This window comes from Pteropus alecto, unplaced genomic scaffold, assembly GCF_000325575.1.
Source record: "Pteropus alecto unplaced genomic scaffold, ASM32557v1 scaffold177, whole genome shotgun sequence".
NCBI lineage: Eukaryota > Metazoa > Chordata > Mammalia > Chiroptera > Pteropodidae > Pteropus > Pteropus alecto.
The window spans coordinates 1,657,028-1,681,637 of NW_006442207.1; the positions used below are offsets into that span (position 1 = coordinate 1,657,028).

At 48.6% G+C, this 24,610-nt stretch overlaps 1 long non-coding RNA gene across 1 annotated transcript in view; it reads right to left on the minus strand.

The window, feature by feature from the left end:
- Window positions 1-3,196: 3,196 nt before the first annotated feature.
- LOC112470122 overlaps window positions 3,197-24,610 on the minus strand; it is a 57,021-nt gene continuing 35,607 nt past the window's right edge. Inside the window, exons 2-3 of the long non-coding RNA XR_003042834.1 lie at window positions 4,359-4,460; window positions 3,197-3,568 (exon numbers count right to left, since the gene is read on the minus strand). This is a non-coding gene — a long non-coding RNA (uncharacterized LOC112470122). The remainder of the gene's footprint in view (window positions 3,569-4,358; window positions 4,461-24,610) is intronic.

Below are 24,610 nucleotides of genomic sequence, written 5' to 3' on the forward strand. Positions count from 1 at the left end.
ACGGAAGACGGCGGCCACCTCTGCCAAAATCAAGTTCGTGAAAAACTGAAAATGTTCTCCTACATTTCTTTCCACCTTGATTTTTTTGTGAAACCAAATGGCAGTTTCCAAAGGTTAAAAACTGTTATTTTCCCAGACAAATTCCTGTGAAGTGAAAATTGCTAGTTTCACACTGCTCTACCACTGATGACTATTATTACTATGGGTGCTAGATTAGTACAATTGGATCAGAAAAAAATAAATCTTGGGTTATATTTCCAGCAACTTCCAGTATCCAGACTTTCACAGACCAAGAACCACTGTGAGGCCTTCCCAAGGTTCTGGTCACCATGTCCACCATCGCCATCCCTATGGATGGCCCCAGAACCCACACTCCCTGCTGGTCACTACCATATTCAAGAAGTCTCTTATCCTCCCAAAGAAAGGGATGTGCTCCTTGGGAGACCAGGAGCACATCCCCTGTAAAGAATATGGACGCAGACCCTCTGAGAAAAGACATACAATGTTTCCTAGTCATTTCAGAGTGGGATAAAGAGAATTTCTTAAAATGATGACCTGTGCCAGAAGCCATCCTCCTCCCCGTTCCCATTCTCTTAGTTCACAGGGCTGCCATGAGTGGGTGGCTTAAACAGAAGTTTATTTTCTCAGTCAAGGAGGCTAGAAGTTCAAGATCAAGGTGTCAGCAGGATTGTTCTTCTGAGGCCTCTCTCCTTCCAGCATCTTCACACGGTCTTCCCTGTGTGTGTGTGTCTGTGCCCTGATCTCTTCTTATAAGGACACCAGTCATACTAGATTAGGGTCTGGCCTAGTGACATTATTGTAACCTCATTATCTTTTTAAGACCCTATCTTCAAAAAAGAAAAAAATAGTCATATTCTATAGTACTGAGGATTAAGACTTCAACATATGAGTTTTAGAGAAACACAATTCAGCCCATAACACTCCACATCCCCAACTCAGCCATCTTACCATCCCTTGGTAGGCCATCAATGGCAAAAGGGCTTTGGGGTTTATTGAGTTTCATGGTTTTCGAACTGTGTTCCGTGGAGCACTGTGGTTCCTAAAAGTGGCCCTGAGGACTCCCGTGGTTGCAAGGGAGAAAGCAAGCAGAACTCTGTAACCCCAACTCGGCCTCAACCAAATCTGTTTCACCTCAACTGTCCTATCCTGAGGCTCCATTTAAGATTTCGTTTGACCAAAGGGCTCTGTTTTACAAAATGTTTGAAAGTTGCTGATTATTTTTCAAATGATCAGACCACAGTGCAGAGTGGTGGGGAGAGGCACGTGGGGTCGTACAGCTACTTGCTGGCATTGTCTGGGGGTGGTACGAGCTCTCCCTTCACGATCGTCAGTTCCTTTCACTACTTCTTACCAAGGTGGCTCTTAAGTGAAACCTTGGGAACCACTGCGTCATAAGGGTTTTGTGACCTCACATGTCACATAGCATCCTCCTAGAGGTCTGGACATGTGGATCTGGGCTTACATGTCGGAAAATCTGAGTCACCACTCTCCTGACAGATATCGCTTGAAAATTTTCACTTAAGACAAGACGAAAGAAGTGTCCCGTTTAGGTGTGTTTGGGTGTCTCATGTTAGGAGCCACGCACAGGATGAGAAGTGATAAATAGCTTTGGCGACAAGCCGTATAACTGTGTTTGCGTGCTTTCCTGGGTGTCTGGCTGTCAACAGCAAAGATGGAGATGAGGGAAGAGCATCGGTCTCTAACTTAAAACAAAACAAACAAACAAAAATCTCCTAAAGCCCAACATGCTGAGATCACCAAAGAATACAAGTTTTGTCATGTGTACGTTCTGAAGAAATACCCTGTACTTGGACTATCCCAAGAAGCTCTTGGCTTTGAAAAGCCAAGTGATCCTTTCACCCAGAGACAGGGTGACAGGGGAAGGTATGCCCCCAGGCCATACATCTGAGCAGACCCTGCACTCTCTCCCTGTCCATCATCTCCCGATTCCCGGAGGAGATGGGAACTGGAGCCAACTGCATCGGACCAGCGCTTTCCTGCGCTCCAAGGTAAACTGGGTGAGAAAAATGAGAGTCTCACCCAAAACAAGAGTCCTAACCAACGATGGAAAGCTACTTCCTTAGGCTCTTCTTTGGAATGTTCTGGAAGGAACAGTGCCAGGCAGTTGCGGTCACCTCATTCTGCTCCCCTCCTGTTATTAATCGCCTGGAGCAACTCTTTATAAAGTCACTAAAAGACTTCTTGGAGGAACAGCTGGCCCTACAAGGTAGAAGGGGCCTTACCAATTCACGCTGCTCCTCCGCAAGCCCTGCTCCTTGGTCTGGGCCTGTTTCGCCCCGCCACAGCCTGGCTACCATGGGGCTTCCAGCAGGACTCAGCTTGAGCTCACCCTTTGCAAAAGCATTTCCCGCCCACTGCCCATGACCACCCCGCAGCCTCACTGGGAGGTGTTAGAAATGCAGAGTCTTGGAGCTGCCCCAGACCGACTGAATCAAGATCTGCATGTTTGCAAGTCCCCATTAAAGTGTGAGAAGCATTGGTGTCCTAAAAGTTATCTTCGGGGTCTTGTTCTAACTGAAGCATAGCGCGAGAGAGCCCGTGTGACAAACACTGTGCGGTGGCAGGCTGTAACACCAAGATGCTGTGTGGTAAGAAAAACTAATGGCGGTTTATAAGCCCTATAGTACGAATCACAAGGCAGACTCCGGTGAAGTGTCAGGATGAACAGCAGCAGGATGAATTACTCAAGATGGATAAGGACTTCCCCAAATTCTGCTAGAGAACGGAGCCAGCTAGTAACAGCTACTGTCCAAACATCTCCTGTGCATAGGCACTGTGCTAACTGTTTTGTGTGCCCTGCATGCATTTAATTCTTACATCGATGCTATGAGGTTGGCATTCGCATTACAAATGAAAAGATGGACGCTTATCATACAAGCGCACTGCAAAATAATGATGCTATTCCATAAAATTGAATATTCTTGTCCCCTAAGATTCAGCAATTCCACTTCTATATGTACGTCCTACAGAAACTCAAGGCATTCATGCCGTAGGAGGCACGTACTAAAAGTGCTGTTTTCAGTTGTTAAAAAAAACAACAAAAACTGTATACAACCCAAATGCCCATCAAGAAAATGGCTGGGTAACTAAATTGTGGTATATTCGTGCAATGGGATACTCTCCAGTAGGAAAAAACACAGCCTCACACAATAACAAGGATCAATCTTAGAAATATATTTAAGTGAAGAAGAAAACAAATCACAGAAAACCCCATACAGTACAATACAACTTTTTAAAACTCGGAAAAAAAATAAAAGAAAAAAAGAAGCAAAAATAAGCGGCATGTTATTTAGGGATGCTGATATAAATAATAAACATATTTTGTTTTGTTTTTAAGGAAGGCGACCACAGACACATTCCAGATCACGGCTTCTTCAGCGGTGAAGGTAGCGGGTTGACGGGAAGGGGCCCGTGGCTGTTGTGAAGATGCTGGGAAAGGTCTTATGCTGGGAACTGAGTTCACAAGGATTCATCATTCACTTGTATGTTGCTTGTCTTCTTTTATATGAGCATTAAGTTATAATTTCTAAAAAGAAATTAAAATGTTGAAAACCGAGTCTCAGAAAAATTGAATAGCTTGATCAGGTTTACACAGCTAGTAACTGGTGGTGCTGGATTTGAACCCAGGCAATGTCCGCAAAGCCCACGCAAACCACTGAGCTATGCTGCCTATCGTGGGGTAGGCTGGTGTCGGGCAGCTCCAAACATCACCCACAGGTGAGACTAAGGGGCCGGGGTGGACTGATGTCAAACAACCCATCTCTCTCCATGAAGGGACATGCAGACATCCCACGCCAGAAGCCATCAGGGTGAAGTCAGCGTTGGCCTGTTCTCTTCTCCCAGCAGGTTTGAGGGGACCACAACCTGACTCATTCCACTGGACACACGGTGACCCTAGTTCACAAAGGGCTCTCAGAAATCTGCCTGCATTTACTCCAAGCTCAGCCTCTGTGCATTTACCGCAGATGTGTAAAATCAGGGAGAGAAGCAGAAAGCAAAAGAGCAGGTAACCTCAGTCAGATTTCGGTTCAGGGTTCCAGCTCCCAACATGGCTGACAGCGTGTGAGAGGAGCCTGCCTTCGGGTGACACGTCACGATTGCCCAAAGGACTTCTGTCCTCTCACGGCTTCCCAACGCTCAACTCGGTGTTCGCGAATAAGGGCAGTGACACCCAGAGAGGGTAAACAAACTGCCCCAAGTCAAGGCTACGTGACCTTGGCCGATTGCCTTCCCTTTCTGGGCGTCCAGTTCCTCATCTGTAACAGAAGGGCTGACTCTGGGGATCCGGAAGGGGTCATCAGCTCTGAAAAACTTACAGTCGTCAGGAGAGCGAAACCCAGAGAAAATCCTCATCTCCCAGTTTTCCAGGTTCTTCTGGAAGGAGTACTCACTCCAGGACCTCTGCACTAGGAAGATCCCTCGGGTTCAAAATAACCAAAAAGTAAAAGAGAAAGACAAGAACATTTCAGGGGAAGAAAAAACAAACAAACAAACAAACAAACAGGCAACCCCTGTGGCTCTATTTATCATTTAGGCCAAATTCTGGAGCGGCTAGGAGAATAATTTGGACTTCTTGTTCACTGCGTGGTTCTGATAGCAAACCTCCCTTCCCCAAGTGAACACAAAGCAGAGGGAGAAGCATGCAGAGGGAGAAGCATGCAGCTGGTCGCGTAGCCGGCCCCATGCGAAAACCACGGGCGCTGGTTTAATTCACCCACTGCCTCCCAAACTGCGCTCGAAGCAAAGTCAGATGTCTCCTTTCCAGAAAGTGGAAGAGGAAAATATCAATCTGTTTCGGGGAAAGTTACTCCCCAAGTGAACACAAAGCAGAGGGAGAAGCGTGCAGAGGGAGAAGCATGCTGCTGGTCGCGTAGCCGGCCCCATGCGAAAACCACGGGCGCTGGTTTAATTCACCCACTGCCTCCCAAACTGCGCTCGAAGCAAAGTCAGATGTCTCCTTTCCAGAAAGTGGAAGAGGAAAATATCAATCTGTTTCGGGGAAAGTTACGAATTGCATGTGCCTGGAATACTTGATATATGACTGTAGCCTGGTGAGCAACAAGTGATTCTTGCTGTTGCATTTGATCTCGGGATGGTAATGTGCTCTCCTGACATCATCCAAATGGGGAATGACTGAGGATGTTTTATATAAGATGGTTGCAAACTTCAAAGGCCACTCTTAACCCCGAACCCCCCCCATCTCCCTCCCTTTCTTCCTCCTTTCCCTCCAGGCCCTCCTCTCCCTTCACCCGGCAAATTGTTTCGGGGCCAAAAGTGATTGTAGGATGATCAAGAATCAAGGAACTTGTGGCAGGTGGTACCACCTGTGTCTGGACAACAGCCTCACAAGCCACATCTGCTCCCCAGTTGTGTGCGTGGGGGGTGGGGGGTCGTCTAAGAAGCATTCCCAGAGGGGCCGAGCCAGCAGCCCAGGCCGCCATGAAGGGGAGCTGGCAGGGGCTGATTCCCCATCACCCTCTGTCTGTAAGAGATGGAGGAGGGCTCCCTAGGGAACTGAGTATCAGCATGCAGGCCCTGGTTACACCCCCACATTTATCACAGATAAGGAAACTGAGGCCCCAAGAGGTGAGCCCAAAGTCCCCCAACACTGAGGAGCAGGGGCAGAAGCAGAGCTCAGGCACCTGACTTTCTGCCCTGAATTCTCCCCCTGCACCAACCTTTACACGCATGAGTGGGAAGGGTATCCCATTCACCTTCATCCTCCCTTAAATTAATTAAAGAGAACTTTCAGCAGGGCTTACTCTGTGCCAGGCACTGTCCTAAGCACTTTCTACATGGATTAACTCATTTTCCAATCACATTAACCCAATGGTTCACAGCCAGAACAATTTTGTCCCCCCACCCCATTGTCATAATGGGATAAGGGGGTGCTACTGGCACCTAGTGAGTAGACACTAGGGATGTTGCTAAACATCCAGCACTGGACAGGACAGCCCCCCACAACAAAGAACGATCCAGCGTAAAATGTCAACAGTGCTATGGTCGGGAAACCTTACATTAACCCGTTGAGATGATTATTTATTATTATTATTATTATTATTATTATTATTATTATTATTATTAGTGTTAGAAGAAAGAGGGAACTAAGAGTGTATAGAATGGTTAAGCAGTTGTCATTGTTGTGATGGTGGTGGTACTGCTGATCATTCTCATGTTACAGATGTGGAAACAGAGATAAGTGACTTGGGGGTTCCCAAAGCTCTCAATGGCAGGGCCGGGATATAAACCTAGGCAGACAAAAACTCCCAGTAAGGACACAAGTTTCCCCTCTAATTATGCAGGGAATGCAGGAAGTCAAGTTCATCTAAAATGCCCCAGAAATACAGATCAAGCCAAAGAGCTCGGCCCTCACGCAGATCCACTCCCCTCCCCAGCTGGCACATGCTCTCTGGCCTTTTTCTCCACACGTGCAGGAATGTATAGAGCTCTACAGTCTTGTTGTGTGATTGGAGAATACATAAATGAAATGGTTCTGTACTTAGCTTTTGTGATTTGTTATTTTTCACTTACCTATTGTCTTCGAAATCATTCCATAATAGAACATGCAGGCATAGATTGTTTTCAAACAGCTGCTTACTATTCTGTGGTTTGGATATCATTACTCCGGTATCAATGAGCATGTGGGTTGTTTCCAGTTTGGGACTCTTTGAAACATATGGTACGGTGGTCAAACATAGAGGCTTTGGAATCACAGAAATCGGGATTCGAATTTTGGGTTAGCTGTGTGATCTTGGAGGAGTTCCTCAACTTCTCTGAGCCTTAGATTCTTTTATCTGTCAAATGGGAGCCTCACAGGCTTTATGAAGAGAGATGAATGCAGTGCCTGGCACATAGGAAGGTTTAAAAGTGGCAGAATTTGCTATTATTATTACTAGGCATTATTATAACATACAAATGTGGTGGTGGTGGTGATAATCCAATTAATCAGCAGTCTGCCCAAGTCAGTTCACCCAGGAGTACCATCAAAATCCTCTAAGGGAAACTGGAACAAATTATGGATTATTTCATGTCCAAAGACTTGAAATACTTTCCCAGCTTTAACTCACTCAACTACAGGTCACTCATCAGGATCTGGGGACATGGCGGGGGCGGGGAGACTACAGAGGTTCATGTGGACCACGTTCCAACCTGACCAACACAGAAATGCCAGCATCAACAGGAAGACTCAGCCCATGAGTGCACACAGAAATTAAAATAATAATAATAAAAAAAGGACAGGGAAGTTCCATGCCCAGCTGACCCCTGAACTAGACTAGATTAAGACATGATACTTGACAAGCCCAGCTCATGATGCAGTGGGCCATGGTCAGCATGAGTTTCAAGGGGCGCCCCTATAGGAATGAGACAGCTCAGAGGCTGAGGTGGACCTCGGGGCTAAACTTTGTAAACAGGGCTCCACTTAGCTCCATCTTGGGTATTCCTCAAGAGGAGCCCCCAAGCCCGTTGGAGATGGAGGGATGAGGGATACCTCTTCGAGGGCCTTAAGCAGGGGTCCTGGGGCAGAGGCTTGCCGGGGAGCTTGCAAATGGAGACGATTATGCCAAGAAAAGATTCCCTGTACTACTGTTTTTATTGCCCACATCCTGGATGGGAGGGCTGGGGGCAGGGAAGGAGCGGAAGCCAATTGTAATGGACCCCTGTGGATCCCTTCCCCCTGCTCTTCCTTCAGAGGTCTCGAAGGGCTCTACCACTCTGGCCATGAAAGTGGGATCTTAGTGGGTGGACCAATTCCAGTAGAACACCTAGAAACAGTGACTGGTCTTAGGATGGCACATGACTCAAAATAAGCCAATCAGAGATCTCCATTTTTTCCAAACTAGGAGGAAAAGGGTAATAGCTTTCCTTCCTACGATAACAAACCTTGTGGGTATGTCTCTAGCTTCTGGCAGCTATGGAGGCGTCTACGAGCACAAGGCCAACACAGGAACATCCATGGAGAGACGGAGAGTCTGGCAGCTGTCCAAACCCCAGAAGCACTCCTCCTCATCCTCCTGGTTACCTAAGCCAACCGATTTATTTTTTGCTTAAGCCTATTTGAGTTGGGTTTCTGTCATTTGCAAATAAAAAGGTTCTGAGTAATACATCAAACAAACCTGATAAGGCAGTGCTGCAGCTGGGGATGGTTTAAGTGGGCGTGAGCAATATCTCAGCGACACCTGAGGCTCATAGATCAAGGGTTCCGGAAGAGTCCTTGATCATATTAGCCCCTCAAAGACCATCATCATTTTTCAAAGACGGGAGGCTTGTCTGACCCAAAGCAAGAACCAGCCCTATCTGTCCTTGGCAGTGGTCCTGCACTCCCACGAGCATACTAGACACGACTCTTCCTGAGGGCCAGCACATGCTCGGGTTCCTGAGGGGCAGCTTTGGAAAGAAAGACCCTCAACTCAGAGCTGGGCTGAGGATGCACATAAAAGCCCAGAGAGAAACTGAATCCTAGGCAGGGGGGAAACAGACTTTAGCCAGAAAGAGATGGGAAAGAAACAAGCTCCTGAAGGAACTGGCTCAGAACTCCCGAAGCCATGCCGAGAAGAGTAAGCCCGGCCATAGGGGAACTTGGTGACAGATCTATTTGAAAATCAGATCTCTATAGGTCAGACGTTCAGTACTCTGCCCTACACACATGGGCTCTCTCCAGGATGGCAGCTGTGCCTGGTCACCTGCCAGGCTCAGCTCCCAACCAACCAAGTGTCTAAGGGAGCACATATGCATACTTGCATGTGTACCACATGCATGTGCAAATGTGCAGGCATGTGTGCACTGGAACCGAGGGGCCCTGAGATGGAACCCCTGGAGGGCTCGCTACCCTATGTGAGTCTGTGTGAGGTCGGAGGCGGGAGGGAGGTACGATGTTTGTAAACGTGGTGAGTGCGTGCAGGTGAGCAGGTGTGCGTGCCTGTGAACAGGGCAGAGGAGGGAATGGGAGTAAGAAGTACTTAAAGATTATGAGGAAGTGGGGTAAAGGGTGGTGAGACAATGTGGGAATAGTGTGTGTGTGCGCGTGCGTGCATGTATGCACGTGCCTACACATGACAAAACAGGCCATGAAACAAGGAGTCCGACTTGACTTGTGGAAATGAAATGGGTGGGGTGTATATCTACCTGCTGGGTGTGTATGAGGTGAGGACTATGAGCGAGGGGTCTGCTGGGGGCCTCCATGCTAGCCTTTCCAGGGGAGGGAGTGGGCAGGTCCACAAATCAGGCCCCGTTCTCCCAGAATCTGCACCCATATAACCAGAAAGGGCCATGGCAGGCTGGTGCAGCCAAGGCCCTCCCCGACCTGGAAGGCTGCCTGACTTGGAAGTCCTGCCCAGAAAGGAAGACTGGTTCCTCACCCCAGTGTGCCAATGCACCTCACGTGTAGCCTGGAAGCTGGGGAAATGAATTTGTTGGGAGAGATCCCTAATTTGCTTTTCTACTCCTAAGGCACCTCTGGGTGCACAGGCAAGGGAGGGGGAGCAAACCTAAGGTGGTGGTAATCTGTCTGTGGGTGCTCACTCTTGGTGAGTTCCCCACAAAGACCTTCAAGGGGGCCACCGAATCCATAGTGTTTAAGAAACACAAGCTGTGGTCTCACGGAAATGACTCTAACCACCAACGACGGACCACTGGTACAGTCCCAACTCTGCAAGGAGGGTGTAGGAATCTCTAGGATCTGCTGAGCCCATCTAAAGGGGGCTGGAACCACCAGGAACTCAAAACCACTTGTTTCTGGGCTGAGGAGCCAGGTCTCCCAGCATCTTGCTGGTGCACAAGTTAGGACAGGCCTGGCCTGAGTCACATCTCTATTTCTAATTCTGGTTCACGTCCAACACCCACATGCCATGCTGGCTATTTGGTCCTTTCTGGCTGTCCATCCTCTCAGCTCTACCTCATACTCCCTAACCCAGGCCTTTTCCACCCAAACCAAAGGATACTCATCATCCTGCAGTTCCTACCGGCCCCGGGATTGACAGGGTCATTGGCCAAAGGAAAGTGGGCTGCACTCTGGTTTCACGAGAAGGCTCCTACGTCTCCCCAAGCACTGTGCATGACCCACGCCCCAGTTCCTTCCTCCCTCCCAGATGATGAAATCATAGCCTCGATCTGGACCTGTTCATGCCACAAGATACATTGTCAAAATGTTGTGATCTAATTGGGTCTTTTTCAAGTCAGCTGAAAATCATCAGGCGGGGAGCCAGATGGAGCTGGTGATTAATGAGGGACATTTGGTTGCTTCTCTACATCCATCACGGAGCCCATTTGGGCGGTGGCATTCCAGTCCTCCGCCAGGAATGGGTATGCAAGGCAGACAACTGAGGCCAAGTTTCCACCCAGTGGAGGAGCCTCTCCTGGCTCCTGTGGGCTGCCCGGTGTGGCCTTTTCTCCATGAGGCTCCAGAAACTCTGGTCCACGAAAGGCTGCCTCTGAACAGGCCCCAGACTTGGGATTAGCCTCTGGTCCCCAAGCAGTCCCAGCCCCGTTAGAAGCCATGCGCGATGCTGCCATGCTCCAGCAAAGGGGAGGACAGATAGGAAGGGAGACAGAGCATTCCTGTGAGCCTGGGGAAAGAGCTGGCTGCTCTTCCCTCAGATCCTGGTGTGGGGGCTCTGAGGCTCATTCTGCATGGCCATCTTTTCTCTGTCTGACAGTCACCCTGCTCTGGGATGGGCAGGCTGAGGGGTTTCAAGGGAAGGTTCCCCCTGCACAGGGGAACAGCCTCAGGGGTGCTCTCCAGGGTGCTGGGCCTCCCACTTGCGGTGTGACCTTCAGTGAAATCTGCCTCTCTCTGAGCTTCTGGTGCCTCATGGGTAAAATGTGAGTAGCACCAGCCCTCTGGTTCTCTGGCTATAACTAGAGTTGTGTCCCCCACCAGGGCTGCTGGGAAATCAGCTGGGAGCATTTTAACAATGCCGATACCAGAGTCCACCCCTAGCAACCGAATCAGAATCCCAGGGTTCCCTGGGCACTGGCATTTCTCACAGGTCCTTGGGTGGCTCAAATGCACAACCCAAGTACAGAACCCATTCACTAGAGGGATATTCCATCTTCAGCCCAGGTGAGCTCGGCTGACAGGAGGAGCCTGGAGTGTCATGTCTTGACTTCCTCATCTGAAGATTGGGGCTATTCAACTAAATTCGCCGTTGGAATGTTTAGGGGTGTTAACGTCGAGAGGAATCTGAAAATATGTTGAATGGTTTTTCAGAGAGAAGGCAGACGGGCAGTCCAAGATATCCTCGCTGTGGGCATAACCACCACATCTACCTATTATTCATTTATCCTACAGACATGTACTGAGCACCTACTGTATGCCAGCATCCCTGGGGATGCAAAACAAAAACGGTCCCTACCCCTGAGAACCTCACAGATTAGTGGGGGTGTGGCATTAACCAGTCATCGCAGAGCATGGGATTACAATCTGTGATACGTGTCATGGAGGCCAAGAAAGGGCCAGTGTGAGGACCTGGGGACTTGGAAAGCATCACTGAAGATATACCTGTTGAGCTGAACTGAAGAACAGGTAAGCAGGCCACATGGTGGGGGGAATAACCCAGGCTCAGGGAACAGCATTTTCTTGTTGGCTGCCTGGTTTCCTTCTCGTTTTCATTCCTTGATAAATGTGCTACCTTTGACTGCACACGAGCATTTAAGAGCAAGAAAGGTACCATGTGGAGTATGGTGGCGCCACATTTCTGTGTCAGAATCGCCCTTAGGTCTGTCTCTTCAGCTTCACTTAAGCTCCACGTTCTGCACACCCAGGGCCTGGCCTGGTGCCTGGAACACAATAGGTGCTCAGTTTATTTGTACTGGCTGGTGGATGAAGTGAACAAAATCTTACCTTTGTTGGCACACCTGCCCCGACTCCGAGCCAGGCCTCCAGGAGAAATTATAGCTCATCCAGGGAAGCCATTCAGCTTATCACACCCAGTGGTTCCCAGTTCTGGGTTCTGAGAAACTTAATGAAGGGGTTTGAATGGAGAGATTCTAAGAGCGTAAGTTATCACAAACTCCTCACCGTCCTTTAAATGGTAGCTCGGATGTCCCTTCCTCCAGGAGGCGTTCCCTAATGCTCTGAGAGCCAACGGATCAATCTTCTGTGATGCCATTGTCACATTTGTCACATCTGTCACACATATTGGTTGTGTCCACCCCAACCTCCCGATATCTCAAGTAATAAGTTCCATGAGTTCTGAGGCCTATGCAGTTTGCTCGCCACCTAATCTCCAGCATATAGTCGATGTTCAATAAATGATAAATCGGTCAACATCATATGACCAGAGACCAATTATAATTACATTCGAAGCTAATCTGCATGCATGTGAAAGCATTCTGGCAAGTATGAGGATGAGGAGTGGGTGACAGGACTGACCCTTTGCTCCTGAAGAAGGCCTGACAGAGTGGGGTGGTGCGAACCTTCCGGCTAGCCCTGGCCTTTCTCAGTGTGGTAGCCCCACAGCCAGGAGCTGAGACATCGCATCTCAAAGTCCAATCACCAGTTCTGTTGGAAAGCCAGCTAGCACAGCACTCTGCAGGTGACCGGGAACAGGAAGCAAGACGACAGTTCACTCTTTGAAAAGAAACTCAATATTAGTCTCTATTCCGAGCAGATATTGTCTCTCTCCAGGGTCCACAAACCTGTCAGTTAGTGCCGGTAGTGTGCGAACGGCCCCAGCTCGCTGCTGTACATCTTCCCAGCTGAATACTTTTGGTTAAAATTTCACACTCACCCTGAAGTTCCCAAGACCCAGGATTTGTTTTTTGTGATGATCCTTTTCTTTGATCAGTGAGACCAGTGAAGTGGAATTTACTGCATCATTTATTTTACGTAGCTGGGAAGTTGTCTTCTAAATAGTCCCAGGTCCTTCCTTCCCCAGATTCTAGCGACTCTGTCTCATTCGGGGCCTGGCCCTAGGATGGGGAGAAGCTGGGGTGTCGTTGGAAGAAAAGAACCTTGCCATCAGAATATCTGGCTTCTAGTCCTGCCACTGCCCATGTCCTGCCTGTTTCCATGTCTATAAAATGGGACAGTCACACCTACCATCTGGGGTTATCGTGAGGCTTAAATGCCACGGTGCTGTGAAAGCCCTTTGCTATTGTTATTCTGCCGTCTCATGGGGAGGGGGGGCGGAATAGGATGGTTGTCCGTAGGTCCCCAAACTAACTTCCCTTTCTGATCTCTGAAATTCTTTTAGTACAGGATTTCTCAACTTCAGCACTAGTGGCATTTAGGGTAGGATAATCCTTGTTGTGGGTGCTCTCCTGAGCACTGTGGGATGTTTAGCAGCTTTCTCTGCCTCTACCCTCTAGATACCAGTAGCATCCCCACCCCAGAGTTGTGACAACCAAAAATGTCCCAGATATTGCTCAATGTCCCCAGGAGGGAAAATCATCCCTGGTCAAGAAGCACTGCTTTAGTAGGACTGTCCTATTTCATCCCTTAAACGCGACAGATTGCCTGGAGAGAAGGGGCTCAGTGGTTCCAGTTTACAATGAAGATCCAGCTGGTTCCACCTGTAATGAGCTGTGTGAGCTTGGCCAAGTCCCTAACCTCTCTGGGCCTCACCATCTCATTTGCGAAAGGGGGATATGGGATGAGCTGCCCCGTAGCGTTCCTTCCCCCGAGTCCTTCCCCAAGAAACAGTTTTGCCAGGCTGCGGGAGGTGCTGGGGACCTGGTAGGTGGGAGGCATGGGAAGAAGGGAGGAAACACAGAAGATTCCAGATCATGAAGCCACCATCTCCTCTGGAACCAGCCCCACAGAAGAGCCATCTTTGAGCTGAAATTGTTATGCCTCAGAGTTCCTTCAGAAGAGAGTATGGAATCGATAATGTAATAATAATGCTAACAGTGATAAACACCAAGTCACTGAGCCCTGAAAACAAGCTCCGTGCTGAGTTTTTACGTGCATTATTTCATCTACTCTTCACAACAACCCGAATGACTCTATGAAGTAGGTATAAGTATTGCCCATTTCACAGACGAGGACAGAGAGGCTCAGAGAGGTGACATAACCTGCCCGAGCCTACAGAATTATCGGATGGTCAAGCCTGGATGCAGACCCCACCCTCAACCACCCTGCCCTCACCTCCAAGACTCCTCCCGACCCAAGCCTCAGGCTCTTTTATTCTCTGAAGTCCTAGTGACAAGAGCCGCACTGAAAATCTTCCCTAACTTGACCACTGGCCCTGGGATTGAAGTGAGACATGGGAAGAGCATCAGCCTGGGGAGGGAGCAGACCAGGGGCCAGGCTTACCTCGCCTGCTTGCTGTGTGGCCCTAAGCAAGTCAATTCTCCTCTCTGAGTTCATTTGCTCACCTGCAGCCCCCTTTCAGACATGGTGCTAAGCACGAGGTTGGTTAAGTTAAGCTGCTGTAACAAACAACTCATGAATCTTAATGATGTAAAATAATACAATCTTGACTACTGCTCAAACTATAAGCCTAATGTGGGTCAACGGAAAGGGAGGGAGGTTCTGCTGCATTACAGAATGTTCTGTAATCATTCTCCACACCTTATGAAGCCACCATCTCAACACGATGTTCAGGGGATTTGCTGCCACAGAGGGAAAACGGAGCTGAGTCTCATGCTGGTAATTAAACAAATACATCACTTCCAACCACAACGCACTGGCTACAACCATTGAGACAGCTCACCAAACAGCAGAGGCCTGGAATACGGAACCCTGTCATGTGCTCAGGAAAGAAGAGCTCGACAGAGGTGAACATGAGAAGTCTCCACCTACATCCTGAATCAGGAAGGGCTTGCAGCCCCTCCCCTCAGCACGGATCAGCCTCACAAGTCCCAAAGGAGCACTTCACCGTGTTTGGAGCACTCCTAGACCAGCCTGCTGGGTCCTGGACACCCCTGGCAGGAGCCTGACACCAAGGCCACCAGCTCTTCTCACTGCCAACCTGCCAACCCAGAGACTCAGACTATGGCGCTCCCACCCCTCACCCTTAGCAGCCCTGGGAGCCTGTCCCCCAGGGCCTTTCCTTGATTCTGTTCACGTGACTCAGCCCCTGCGTTTTCAGGAGGAGGAAACAATTAGGGAGCACCTGTGTGCCTGGATTTCAACTCTTTCTCTTTAGGATTCAGAGAGGGAAGTGTGCAGGTGAGCCTGTGAAAGCCTCTCGCAGACACAGAGCAAGCCCTCGATAAACCTGGCAAAAACAAAATGGAAACAAAAATACCTGTTTAATCTCCACAACAAATTTGTAGGACTAGAAACGACGATGAGATGATGCTGGTGGTGGTGGTGGCGGCACTATGTCAGAGTTGTACATTTGGTATTTCATCTCATTGTCACAATAATCCAATGAGGTAGATTCCATGATCCCCTTTTCAGGCTTCTAACTATCATCTTCCAGTAGAGTCCAGGACACTTCTGTTGGGTCTTTTAGCAAGAAACTTCAGTGGACAATATTTTAACCCAAAGGCATCTCCTTAATAAGTAAGATGTCAGATCCATGCAAGGTGCATAGGTAGGCAGGCTAGTTGGGAACCTCATGACAATTTCAGATCCATCCAGAAGCCTCCAGTGTCCCTCCCTGTTCCTACGGAAAGGGTAGGACAGGCAGGCTGAGGACAAGAGCTGTGGCGTTAGGTCCGAGGGTTCTTGCATCAGAAGTCCTGGATTCAAATCCCAGCTTACCGCGTGACTGCAGTTCTCTTGAATGAGCCTAAGTCTCAGTTTACCCATCTGTGAGGCGGGAACATGATCTACCTCAAAGGTTGTTGGAAGAATTAAAGTGGGATGAACAGAAAGTACATGTAGCGAAATAAAACGAACAAAGAGAGAGCCCAGAGGAAAACAGACTTGTCCTAACGACGCCCTGCACCAATTTGATTGAGCCCCTGTTGCAATTAGAGAGATTCTCTCTTGATTTATGTGTCTGGTAATAAAAAAGACGCCAATTACATGACTTTTACTACCATTGATTAGTTCCGTGTTGCTGGAAACTAGGTAGGTATGTCGAAAAGACACACCAACACCACATAATTTCCATGTGGCTTTGCCACATTCCTTTCTGGTTCTCCCTGCTGCTCTCTAAACACAGAATCTGCCCAACCCTTCTGGGATCTGGTCATTTCCCACCCTGACCCCAGGACTGACGCAAGGGGCTGCTAGTCCTGCCATGTCAAACTTTTCCCACGTGCCAATCCTTAATACTTTTGACCATGGCTTAGCTTCCCTCCCTCCCACAAATATACTTGGGCTATTTTAGAAAGATTTTGCCAAACAGCCTCTGAGTGCTAATGAGTGTGACTTCGGAAGAGAATTTTCCATTAGTAGGGAAGAGAAAAAAAAGAGATATCACCTTGACATCTAATAAGCAATATTGGGCCTTTTGTTAGTCAGGGTTCTCCCGAGAAACAGAACCAACAGGATATGTAGAGAGAGATACAGATCAGAGGAGATTTATTCTAGGAATTGGCTCACGTGATTATGGACGCCGAAAAGTCCAATCATCTGCGGTCAGCAAACTGGAGGCCCAGGGAGGCTGGTGGGTGATTCCAGTCCAAACCCAAAGGCCTGAGATTCAAGGGCACTGATGTCCAAGGGCAAGAGAAGATGGATGTCCCAGCTCAGGCAGAGAGCAAGTTTGCCCTTCCTCTGCCTTTCTGTTCGATTCAGGCCTTCAATGGACTGGGTGATGCCCACCCACATAGAGGGTAATCTTTATTCAGTCTACTGATTCGAATATAGGCTCTTCCGGAAATACCTTCACACACACACCCAAAAATGATGTTACCAATAAGGTAACACATAAAACCAACCAACCACCACAGTTCCTTATCTCCTAACAATATCTTATGTGATAAAGTACAGTTCTCAATGCTCAAGTTCAAAACTAAAGGTGCTTTTTGATGACATGCTTCATTCAACAAATGTTTCTTGAGCACCTACTACATGCCAGGCATCAGGCTGGGTAATGCCAAGGATCTGCAGGGGGGAAGGCCATGGCCCTGCTCTCCTGAGGCTTCCGATCTCAGAAGACAGCACATATCGTAAAATATAAGCAAAGAAGAGAAATGTAGATCCGTGGGAAGGCTTCCTGGGAGGAAAGAGGCAACTAGGCTGGGCCCTGAAGGATAATAACAGATGGGGTCCCACTGCCTGAGGGTTCAAACCCCATCTCTGCCATTCACTGGCTGTATGACCAAGGCAAGTTACTTAACTTCTCCGCCTCCCTTTCCTTATATGTAAAATGAGCATAAAAATAGCACCAATCCCATTGGGTGTTGTGATAATTCATTGAATTAATACGTGTTACAGTACAGGGCCTGCCACATAGTAAGTGCTCAATAAAAGTTAGTTTTTAAGGTATGATTATCTGTTAAACAGGGCTAATAACAGATTATTTTGCTGCCAGGATGAAGAAGAGAAAAATTACGTAAAGCACTTAGCACAAGGCCTAGCACATGGTAAGCACTAGAGAATGTTCCTATTTATTCTATGGTGGTTGCGCGTTGGCAGCAGGCGTGGGGAAGGCCAGGCGAGTGCAGGGCAGGCAGGGCAAAGCATTAATTAGCTCCCCTTCCTCTCTTTCCGGGTCCCAGGCCCTCCATTTAGCCCCACGCCCTTGGCTGCCAAGTGTCATCTCTGGCTCCCCAGCCCTGAATCCCCCCCGGAAGCTGGAGCAAAGGGAAGGCTGGTTTCTTTTCGTCAGCTCTCCTCTGTTCTCAGTCAAATGTGCCGCTTTTCTGCCTGGCTTCACACATTGTAAAAAGCGGCTGTGTGCGGACTGCTTAGTGTCCACACGTGGGGCTCCTCCTGACCCGCTGTTCGCCCGCTGATGGCTCAGGGGCCCATTATTGTAATGGATCTGCTGCTGCGGAGAAGCAGGGGTTGTCGGCCTAATAAATGCCCGGCCTGCGGACCACGTCCACGGCTGTCCATGGTGGCTCTCGCCCTAGCGGATTTGTTTGGTGGTTTCTGAAGGACTCATAAGCACTAATGAGCATCCTGAGATACAGGCAAGACACCACCACAGTGGGAGAAGACAGACAAGCCTTTTTTGGAGAAATAATTCAAGTTTTGTTGGAGGAGGGGGGGTCATGGGTTTTTGTTTTTTTTTTTTTTCGTCCACCTTCTGAGAGCGTTGTAATACTGTCTTGCTACTAGGTTTCTTAAAAAAGTGCCACTAATGAAATGCATAGAAAAGTAAAAACATGTCATGCAAATGAGACACCTTTGGGAATTCTGAAAAACTAGTTAGAAGGGCTAATTAAGAAGCCGTTAAAAATTATTAATAATCATCTGCTTTTCCCAAATTCTTTTCAGTTCAGAAGTGTAAGCGACGCCATTTTTCCTTTGCTTTTTTGGAACACATAAACTTAAGTAGCAGGTCCTTCTTCTACCTGGAAATATTTTCTAAACGTTTCATGAGTTTTTAAAGGTAATCCTATTTGTGCCCTTCCTTCCTCGGGTTTTCTTTTTCTGCATGAGCTGGTTCACACAGCAGATCGTTCGGCAAACGCAGTCAGCGCGCCATCGCCGGAGTGATTCTAAAGTCTCACTGGGAGAAAATTGTTGTGAGTTACAGGAAATTAAAAAATTCCTGCAATACCAACCCACTTCTCAAAGTCAATCTGTGGTATCCCAGCATCCACCCGACTCTGAAGTCAGGCCAGAATGAGTTTTGAAGAGTAATTTCCAGCCTTATGAAGGGTCACATCGTGTATTGAAGCCATATTGGCTTCTGTGTTTTGTAAATTTCGAACTCATTACTAAACCTTTGTCTCTTCTACCCCGAGTCTGGCTCTCACCTCACCCTCATCAATCTGAGCCTTAAAAATCTAATGAAAAATGCCAAAACACATTTTGCATGTGGAAATGTGATAAAACACAAATTGTTACGAACCCAGGAGGATGGGCTTTCAAGGATGGGCGGGGGAGCTGTGCCAACGCTCCTCCGAGCCAGCCCACTGCGAGGCCTGTGCATGTGCCCACGAATAAAGAGAAACAGGGTTTCCCCGCTCTCCTCGGAGCCCCACTGCTCCCTGTCTTTGAGCAAAAGCCACAGGCAGTATCCACTCCACACGATTCTAAATTGTTCAGCCCTAAGTGCCCGGCTTGAAGACTAACCACGGGACATTTTCCTTCTAGAAGGCATGTACCAGAGGTCTCTGTGTTCCCACAGAATGCTGTTGGCCTCTGCCTATGTTCTCACAGAGTGGCTCAGTTAAGCTGAGGACACCTTGAGAGTTTCACGTGATACTTCACAGTGGACAAGGAAACCCCACCACCGGGCTCTGTGATTTCTGGGACATTAAGAAGCCGATAAAAGCGATGGGAACTTCTACACACACACACACACACGCACGCACACACACAGTCTCTATCCCCTCCCTCCCTCTCTCCCCCTCATTCTTGCTCTTTCTTGCATCTCATTTTAAAGAGTCCACAATAAGATCCCTCAATGCAGGCAATTATTACACCTGAGCTCCTGTCAGCTGGGTAGATGGAACGTTGGAGAAACGAAAAGAACACGAACTTGGAGGCAGGTTGACCTGGGTTTGCAAGCCAGCTCTGCCATTTCCTGGCCGTGTGGCCTTTAACCTTTCTGAGCCTTGGTTTCCTCTCATGTAAAATGGAGATAATACCCAGTTTTCAGGTTTGTGCTGATAATGGGTAGAAACGTGGCACAGGGCCTGCTGCTGAACTTGACGCATGGGGCTCAGTAAGTGAAGTCTGATTCTGTTCAAATGGTTCTGGGCTCTGCTTTGGCAAGGGGAAGTAGGCCCCGGAGTTGGTTGCTGGGGAATTATTGCTGAGTGCTGCTCAGGAAACTCTGGATTCAGGGATGAACAGCTCTGTTCTTTAACACCCAACCTGACACCTCCTAATGAAATGTAAATGAGAGTTCTAACAAGCCTGGCATTTGCCGGGGGAAAAAGGTGCTAGCAGACAGTCACAGACAGGGCAGCCATTTGGAATGAGCCATTGTGTCTGTCTGTGTGCGGCTGGTTTGCAGAGAGAGGACGTCGGCTTTCTCCTGTGAAGGTGGCCCCGATGTGGGGCCTTCATGAAGCCTGACCTCCCCGAGAAAGGTCCCTCTGGGCCTTCCCAACAATCGTCATCACAGCCGGAGGGTCAGGTGACCGGACTGAAAATGGACACGTCCTGACTCTGGGGGTTGGGCTGGCCCTCCTGGCTCCTGCCTCCCTTGGGCTAGTCGAGGGTAAGGGCTGCTTGGAGAGAGCCCAGGCCCATGGCCATCATAGGACCTGCACTCAGTGAACCTGTACAGACACAGCCTCCACGAACCCAAGAGGCCAAGGCCCACGAGGGCTGCCACCTGGCAGGGCTCCCCTAGGGGCACCTGTCTGACCATAACTCCCCTCAAATGTGAATCCTTCCGGTCTAGGAGATGTGGTTCTTGAGATAAAGACTAGAGCCAGCCTCTGTGCATGGGCCCAGGGCAGAGGCACGACGGAAAATTAGGCCACCCTCTTCGGAGAGAGCCGAACATCCGGGGTTTTTACAGCAGCTGTTTGGAGCTATTAGCCAGCAGTCCAGGAAGCTCATACACATTTTTATCTTTTCGGTTCCTGACCCATGGCTGGAGCGTGAGAACTACGCCTTTACAAGTAGTGCACCTAGCCTACCACCCAGCCCCCACATCTCAGCTCAGCCAGCATGCTGCACTCCTTGGCCTGTCCCAGAGCCGGAGAGTTTGGAGATGCCATGCTACACTGGGGAGGAAATCCAGAGGCGAACTGGAGGGATCTGTAACTCAGAATGCATTTAGCGCCATACTTACGGACTCATCAAGGATGAGAAGGGGCCCAGTGAACCTGACTGCATTTCGTAAGGGTTATTGTCTACTATGGGGGTGGAGTTCTTAAATGTGGGGATGACCAAAACCTGCCTAACACGAAGGTGTGCTATAACTAGCTCATTACTCTGTAGTTATGTTAACTTCTATCTTCTCTCAAAGGCAGGAACTTAAATTGATTTGGCTGTTCTGTTCCTTCAGCACCTATGGAACGAATGGTCAATAAATTTCTTAAATCAATGAATAAATGAATAAAAGAATTAATTGCCCACAGAAAAACCTTGCCCAGCATCCAGCCTGAGGGAAGGCATGAGCTAAAGCCCTCAGACATCTGTGACGTTTCCCCGAGCCCTGGGGTCTCCAATCTCAAGGAGGACCTGGCTGCATCCCAGGCCCCCTTCTCCAATGCCAGAGATATCACAGAGTTTGTCCCTGAGTCCCCAGTGTGCTTGCTTTGGTTGCCCCAGCCCGCCGGCTTCCTCTTCCCAAGGAATACTTCCACAACCGGGGAGCGCAGGGAGCCAGTACCTGGGCAGCCGCCTCCAGGCCTTACTCTGGCCCGAGAGTGTGGTCACTCAGCTGACAGGCTACTAACTACCCCCGGGCCACTGCCCTCTCAGCCAGCTTCCGTAAACTCTGTTCTACCTGGGCTCGCCCCTCTCCTCACTCAGACCTCAAATGTCACCTCCTTCCCCACACCCCAACTGCGACAGCTCAAATCCAACAAGCCTTCAGCACGTGATCCGTAAACAGGCTCATTTTGATCTTCCTGCCACCTCCGAACTGCTGCAGAGGAGATGATGGGAACAGAGTCCCTGGGGCGCTGTTGGGGCCTAATGCATCACACGTGCTGAGAGAGGCCAGGTCGGGCCGGACATTTGCAGCTCTGCTCCAAGCCGTCCTGGGGCTCCAGCTTCCTTGCACCTTGGCTGAGCTGGGAGAACGGAGTGGGAGGACTCTGGTGGCCAAGGCCACCAGCATGCACAGGTCTGTCCCCACTGCGCTGCCCCATGGCAAGACATCTCCTGGTGGATTCAAATCTGTACACAGAATAGCATCTCTTCCCCACTTTTAGTCCATGAGAAGGAGATACTGAAGGTGTCTCGCCCCATTTAAATATTTCAAATTTAATAAAATGCATAGAAGAAAACATAGGAACTAAATTCAAAGACCTTGAGCTTAAAGAGGATTTTATGAATTTGACCTCAAAGGCAAGGGAAGTAAGAGCAAAAATAAATAAATGGGACTACATCAAACTAAAAACCTTCTGCTCAGCAAAAAAGAAACCATCAACGAGGTAAAGAAACAACCATCCAAATGGGAAAATATATTTACAAGCAATGCCTCCGATAAGGGCCTAATATCCAAAATATACAAAATATACAATCACAACAAAAAAACAAACAATCCAATCAAAAAATGGGCAGAGGACCTGAACAGACACTTCTCCCTAGAGAACATTCAAATGGCCAACAAATACATGAAAAGATGCTCAACATCACTAGTTATTAGAGAAATGCAAATCAAAATCACAATGAGATCCCATCTCACACCTGTTAGAATGGCTATAATCAACAGGACAAGTAATGACAAATGCTGGAGAGGATGTGGAGAAATAGGAACCCTCATACACTGCTGGTGGGACAGCAAATCGGTACAGCCACTATGGAAAACAGTATGGAGGTTCCTCAAAAAACTAAGAATTGACCTATCATATGATCCAGCAATCCCTCTACTGGGTATTTACCCCAAAGACTTGAAAACTCATACTCGAAAAGATATTTGCACACCAATGTTCATAGCAGCATTATTCACAGTGGCCAGGACATGGAAGCAACCGAAGTGTCCTACGATAGATGATTGGCTAAAGAAGCTGTGGTGCATATATACAATGGAATATTACTCAGCCATAAGAAGAGATGAAATACTGCCATTTGCAACAACATGGATGGACCCTGAAATAATCATACTAAGCAAAATAAGCCAGACAGAAAAGGTTGAAAAATCACATGATATCACATATGTAGAATATAAAGCTAAAAGGAACAAATGAACAGGACAAACAGAGACTCATGGACATGGACAATGGACTAATGATTACCAGAAGGGAGTGGGGAGGGGGAAAAGAAAAAAATAAAATGTTAAAAAACATTTATGTATATATGGTATGAAAAAATAAACTGGCATTTAAAAAATAAATAAAATAAATAAAAACAGAATGAATATCGGATATAAATAAATAAATAGATAGATAGATAAATAAATAAATATTTCCAATTTAAAATAATAGTAATCATAACCCACAGACTCCAGTCCCTCCCGCTAAACCAGGTACCTGGCGATACTGTGTTAAAGGCACCAGTTTTCACCTGCTATCAGAAGCACAATGTGTACAGGAAACAGGAAATACAGAGTTACATGTGCAAATAGGCACCTACTATGTATCAGGCCCTGGAAGTCACAGGGGTCCGGTGGGGAAAGTTAGTCATTGGGTGAAGCAGCGGATGAAGTAGAAAAACTAAAATAGTAAAGTGGAAAAAACAGCTCTGACTGTTCCCAACCACTAGTCAGGATCTTGGACTGTCTCAAATGCATTTGGAGTCTGTCAACAGAAAGTTGGAGGACTTGAGACTCGGAAACCTCTGTGAGTCCTTAAGGCTCCACAGTCCAACCTGTTGGAACAACCCTCAGAGGTGAGGAACCAGGAGATTCATCACATTCCCAAGTTACTGGGTGCTTACTCTGCTCCCCCACCACCCAGGTCCCTGTTCTAGCTGGCTGCAATTCTACGCCCACCTGTCCACCTCCCTGTGAAAATGCCTGTCCAGCCCGTCAGCAATTAGAAGAGCCCTTCTGGGGGCTGTGGAACTGCTTTCCTTCCTGCTGTCGCTCCCCCTTCTCAGAGGCCAGGACCCCAGGTATGACCAAGCAGCACAGTGGTGGGGAGTAGGGGAGGAGCCACACTCAGGGCCATGTGAGAGTTTGAGAAATCTGACATCCCACCCCGAGTTCAAAGCAGGATCCTCGTCATTCTCCCAACAACATGGCCCTGCCCGTGGGAGCAAGGGCTGGATTCTGACTGAGGTGGCCAGGAGCACCTCAGAGGCTGGGCCCAGGCCTAGTTACAGACATCGCCAGGCTATAGGAAGGCGGTGCCAGGAGAAACAGGGGTGAGGGCATCTGTGAGTCCATCCCAGGCAACCTGGGGCAGTGGGAACACTGGACTTGATGCCTGGTCTACTACATACCAGCCAAGAGATCTGGTGCAGGATGCCTTACCTCCTTGGGCCCAGAACGCTTCCCTGGATGTTCCACAGGCCCTTCACAAGCTGCACACTCGGAGCTGAACCCACCATCTTCCGCAGCTCCCGCTCTGTGCCCCAGTCCAGGGACTGGCAGCATCTTCTCCCTAGACCTCCAAGCTCCAGCTCCCTGGCCTCATCCTAGTCTCCCTGCAGTCAGCCCCTTCTTGGGCTTCCAGCTGATTCTCAGGTTTGCCACCTCAGCCTCCTGCTCAGCTACTGAGTAGATCCCTCCTCACCACGCCCAACGCCTCACCTTGGTCCGGGTTCTCATCATAACTCTCCTAGACTGGTGCCCAAGCCCCTGCCTGGTCTTCCGGCCTCTGGGGAGACGCCTCCAGGCCAGCATTCACAGAGCTACATGGTGGGCACATTTATAATCACAAACGATGATGACGATAACAGCAACTAATGTTTTTCAGTGCTTACCCTGCTGTCCCAAGTCCTTTGCCTGAATTATCATTTAGGACTCCTAGCAGCTCT